This window comes from Salvelinus sp. IW2-2015, unplaced genomic scaffold (genome assembly GCF_002910315.2).
Source record: "Salvelinus sp. IW2-2015 unplaced genomic scaffold, ASM291031v2 Un_scaffold5247, whole genome shotgun sequence".
NCBI lineage: Eukaryota > Metazoa > Chordata > Actinopteri > Salmoniformes > Salmonidae > Salvelinus > Salvelinus sp. IW2-2015.
The window spans coordinates 2,298-7,894 of record NW_019946512.1 but is presented as its reverse complement, the minus strand read 5'-3'; the positions used below and the strand labels follow the sequence as shown (position 1 = coordinate 7,894).

Here is a 5,597-nt window from a genome sequence, read left to right as displayed (position 1 = left end):
ATAAACAGATATCTAGTTTTTAATCCAATAAAATGAAAATCAAGACTTGAACGTCGAGTTCGCATGAAATGCAATCTGCTATTTCTGGAAAAGTGTGAATGCGATCAGTAAGATGGTTCCATCCATGACGTTTTCTAAAACATTCTATTGGGAAGCAGTAAAATGGTGAGTGGACATTGTCTTCATATTGGATATTCATCCAGCTTGTGTAAAATGTTTGGATGTGTGTAAAAACCTCCACCGTCTCCGTTGGCTTAATATTATACGCCCACAGGGAGCAATTATGGTGCCTCTGACTGCTTTTAGAGAAAGACTTTTAAAAACAAGTGGTTTGGTTTTGATTAGAATTTGATTCAAATTATTCACCCTCTTTTTAAGTGAATCAAAAGGGAATATAATATTGCTTATTGACAACTTTTGCCATGTCCATGGCTCAGACATGGCAGACATAATGCCCATTTTAAACCTAGCACCCATATCAACGTGAATGTTTAACAATATACAGTATTTCCATATTGAAGCCATATTGCAATTTGGCTTCTTACAATGTGGACTGTGTAGTGGCTTCCTTTCCTCTTTACCATAGCCACTGCCCAAGCCTGAAGCGGGGTTGTTTCGTACGCATAMAGTCCACACTCAACGTTTCCAAACGGCCAAACATTCAATGAGATCCAGGGATATGGTGCAACAATTTTTTTTATTCTTCTTATATCTAACAAGGAAATGATTCTCCAATCAACTTAAAGCATAGATTACTTGATATGGAAAATACATAATATGATCTGTATGTCTGTACGGTCAAAAAACTATACCGCTCCCACATCTAGCAAGGACTCCTCCCCGCGAAGGCCCAACTTCCTGCCTTTATACTAACACACTTACCACAGTACAATGAATGGGCAAGAGGGGGGGCCAAACTGAGTTACATTAACAACAAATGAATACGTCTCAATCAGGTCAATATAAATCATAAAGGTACGTACCTAATATTTCATCATATACATTAATATTTAATATATTTACACAAATGTACATGGAGCTCAGTATGTTCAGTCTTTTATACAAATATGTCCAAATCGGCTCTAACARCAAACATGTTCAACATATTTAGCCAAGATGGGATAGGGCTAAATACATGTTTTTGTTATTTTGTTTCTGTAGGCTATTTAATAAACTATAACGGACTAACACTCAAATAAAAGACTGTAAAATACACAACTTGAAACAACCACATTATTGAGCCATGGAGCACGTTCTGATTGGCCAGTGAGGGATCAAGCCTCAACACACACCACAACTTGTTTATTCATTTCGCAACACAGCCAGCTACTGTGCTCATAATTCCGGTTGTGAAAAATAGCAACAACCAAAAAAAATCTGACACACCCCCCCCCCTGAACCTATAGCGATACTGCCAGCGCTAAGATTTACAATTGCGTTAGGTCTTGTTAAAAATAGAGTCCGTTGTATGCCACTCAAATGACACCCTATTCCCTATTAAGGCCACTTCTTTCGTAGCRCACTATGGGCAAAGGTTGGCTACTTTGAAGAATCTAAAATCTAAAATATATTTKGATTTGTTTAACACCTTTTTGGTTACTACATGATTCCATATGTGTTATTTCATAGTTTTGATGTCTTCACTATTATTCTACAATGTAGAAAATATTATAAAATAAAGAAAAACCCTTGAATGAGTAGATGTGTCCAAACTTTTAAATGGTACTGTATGTCAAAGTACTGTGAGGCACTGTGTAACGATGAGCTGACGGGCTTATTATCAGAGTCTGAGGGCGGATAACAACTCAATGAAAATAAGTTAAATGTCATTCTAAGGCGCTGTGTGAACAGACGAGATTCTGCAGATCGGTGCAAGGTCGTTGAATGTCCCTGTAGGTGCCTAGGCATCGACAGTCTGTGGTCCTAATAGACATTCCACGAGGGCTTTAACAGCTACCAACAGCTCCTAGAGATCCTGTGTGGCTCAGTCGATAAATCAAATCAAAGTTTATGTGTCACATGCGCCTAATACAACAGGTATAGTAGACCTGACAGTGAAAATGCCTAATACAGCAGGTGTAAACCTGACAGTGAAATGCTGACTTACAAGCCCTTCTAACCAACAGTGTAGTTTTAAGATAATATAGGATAATAATGGTAACAGTGTGGTGTCAGCGATGTCATCATGGGTTTGATTCCCGCTGGGGCCACATACAATTAAATATATGCAGTCAGTCTACTGAACGTGGGTTTGGATCGGTGTACTGAACGTGGGTTTGGCTCGGTGTACTAAACGTGGGTTTGGCTCGGTGTACTAAACGTGGGTTTGGCTCGGTGTACTGAACGTGGGTTTGGCTCAGTGTACTGAACGTGGGTTTGGCTCAGTGTACTGAACGTGGGTTTGGCTGGACACACCCTATTTTCCCTCTGGACACACCCTCATTTACCCTCTGGACACGCCCTAATTTACCCTCTGGACACTCCCTAATTTACACTCTGGACACGCCCTAATTTACCCTCTGGACACTCCCTAATTTACCCTCTGGACACNTACCCTCTGGACACTCCCTAATTTACCCTCTGGACACGCCCTAATTTACCCTCTGGACACTCCCTAATTTACCCTCTGGACACGCCCTAATTTACAGTCCACCCTCGTCCTTTTCTTTAGGGCTACATTATAATATTAGAGTGAGGATGGAGTAGAGTTATGGTTTTCATTGAGCCTCCTCATCATCAGCCCCATCCCCTCTACCTCCTCTGGGTCTATCATGGAGACCATAGGGGCCAGGGCTGGTCCTGGTCTTCCTTCCCCAGCTTTAGGGCATCTTCCTGGGCCTGGGGTCCCACTGGTGTATAAGGCGCCCTGGAGGTCCAGGTTGACACAGAAGGAGCCCGGCAGCAGCTGCCTCTGGTACTGGTCCAGACGACCGATAACATCCAGGACAGAGGAGCTGCCTCCTCTCACCCAGCTAGGGAGCAGTCTGGCAGGGTTGAGTTGGGCAGGCAGGGACTGGCAGTGGCGCAGCTCCAACTGGTAGTAACAGCTGAAGAGAGAGACTCATTAGATCATGAGAAATAAGGACTTCAAGTGACTCTACCAGCTACCGAAAGACATTCTTCTCAGACGATGCTGAAGTCAGACTTCTGGTTGTTGTTTGTGTGAAAAATCTATACAAATTGATCATAAAAATGTTTACAAACAGTAAGTGAGAATGTTTGTCTGCCTGTTTCTGTCTGTCTGTCTGTTTCTGTCTGTTTCTGTCTGTCTGTCTGTCTGTCTGTCTGTCTGTCTGTCTGTCTGTCTGTCTGTCTGTCTGTCTGTCTGTCTGTCTGTCTGTGTCGTGTGTTCTGTTTTTTCTGTCTGTCTGTGTTTGTTGTGTCTGAATCCTTACTTTGCAGAGACAGTCTTGGTGGCCCGGTTCACAGCACACTGCAACCCTTAAGACCTGCTCCCTGATCCATCCCACATCCCCTGAACATCAGGCAGCCACTCTAACAGTCTGACAGAAGAGACAGGCCATTAGTAATATATAATAATACAGTCATCTACAGTCTGACAGAGACAGGCCATTAGAATATATAATAAATACAGTCACTAACAGTCTGACAGAAGAGACAGGCCATTAGTAATATATAATAATACAGCCACTCTAACAGTCTGAACAGAGACAGGCCATTAGTAATATATAATAATACAGTCACTCTAACAGTCCTGACAGAGACAGGCCATTAGTCATAGACAGACTCCAGGGTCTAGTCTTACCTAACAGTCAAGGACAGAGCAGACTCCAGGGAAGTCTTACCTAACAGTCATAGACAGAGCAGACTCCAGGGAGGTCTTACCTAACAGTCATAGACAGACGCTCCAGGGTCTAGTCTTACCTAACAGTCATAGACAGAGCAGACTCCAGGATCAGTCTTACCTAACAGTCATAGACAGACTCCAGGGTCTAGTCTTACCTAACAGTCATAGACAGAGCAGACTCCAGGGTCTAGTCTTACTAACAGTCATAGACAGAGCAGACTCCAGGGTAGTCTTACCTAACAGTCATAGACAGAGCAGACTCCAGGGAGTAGTCTTACCTAACAGTCATAGACAGAGCAGACTCCAGAGTCTAGTCTTACCTAACAGTCATAGACAGAGCAGACTCCAGCGGAGAGTCTTACCTAACAGTCATAGACGAGATCCAGGGTCTAGTCTATCCTAACAGTCATAGACAGAGCGACTCCAGGGTCAGTCTTACCTAACAGTCATAGACAGAGCAGACTCCAGGGAGTCTTACCTAACAGTCAGGACAGAGCAGACTCCAGGATCTAGTCTTACCCTAACAGTCATGAGACAGAGCAGACTCAGGGAGAGTCCTTCCTAACAGCCATAGACAGAGCAGACTCCAGCGGAGAGTCTTACCTAACAGTAATGAGACAGAGCAGACTCCAGGGTCTAGTCTTACCTAACAGTCATAGACAGAGCAGACTCCAGGGAAGTCTTACTAACAGTCATAGACAGAGCAGACTCCAGGGTCTAGTCTTACCTAACAGTCATAGACAGAGCAGACTCCAGGGTCTAGTCTTACCTAACAGTCATAGACAGAGCAGACTCCAGGGGAGCTTACCTAACAGTCATAGACAGAGCAGACTCCAGGGTCTCAGTCTTACTAACAGTCATAGACAGAGCAGACTCAGGGAGAGTCTTACCTAACAGTCATAGACAGAGCAGACTCCAGGTCTAGTCTTACCTAACAGTCATAGACAGAGCAGACTCCAGGGTCTAGTCTTACCTAACAGTCATAGACAGAGCAGACTCAGGGAGAGTCTACCTAACAGTCATAGACAGAGCAGACTCCAGGGTCTAGTCTTACCTAACAGTCATAGACGAGAGCAGACTCCAGGGTCTAGTCTTACCTAACAGTCATAGACAGAGCACTCCAGGGTTAGTCTTACCTAACAGTCATAGACAGAGCAGACTCCAGGGAGAGTCTTACCTAACAGTCATGACAGAGCAGACTCCAGGGAGTCTAGTCTTACCTAACAGTCATAGACAGAGCAGACTCCAGGGTCTAGTCTTAACCTAACAGTCATAGACAGAGCAGACTCCAGGGAGAGCTCATACCTAACAGTCATAGACAGAGCAGACTCCAGGGTCTAGTCTTACCTAACAGTCATAGACAGAGCAGACTCCAGGGTCTAGTCTTACCTACACAGTCATAGACAGAGCAGACTCCAGGAGAGTCTTACCTAACAGTCAAAGACAAAGAGACTCCAGGGTCTAGTCCTTACCTAACAGTCATAGACAGAGCAGACTCCAGGGAGAGTCTTACCTAACAGTCATAGACAGAGCAGACTCCAGGGGAGTCTTACCTAAACAGATCATAGACAGAGCAGACTCCAGGGTAGTCTACTACACAGTCATAGACAGAGCAGACTCCAGATCTAGTCTTACCTAACAGTCATAGACAGAGCAGACTCCGAGTCTAGTCTACCTAACAGTCATAGACAGAGCAGACTCCAGGGAGAGTCTTACCTAACAGTCATAAGACAGAGCAAGACTCCAGGGTCTAGTCTTACCTAACAGTCATAGACAGAGCATGACTCCA

At 44.1% G+C, this 5,597-nt stretch overlaps 1 long non-coding RNA gene across 2 annotated transcripts; it reads right to left on the bottom strand.

Moving 5' to 3' along the window:
- Positions 1-2,231: 2,231 nt before the first annotated feature.
- Positions 2,232-4,610, bottom strand: LOC139026603 (uncharacterized). Of its 2 annotated transcripts, none has more exons than XR_011478449.1 (3): positions 4,578-4,610; positions 3,396-3,503; positions 2,232-3,047 (listed from the first exon to the last, which is right to left on the bottom strand). It is a non-coding gene; the product is annotated as an uncharacterized lncRNA (long non-coding RNA). The 2 variants fall into 2 exon arrangements; XR_011478450.1 differs by lacking the exon at positions 4,578-4,610 and adding an exon at positions 3,807-3,837.
- Between the last annotated feature and the right edge of the window lie 987 nt (positions 4,611-5,597).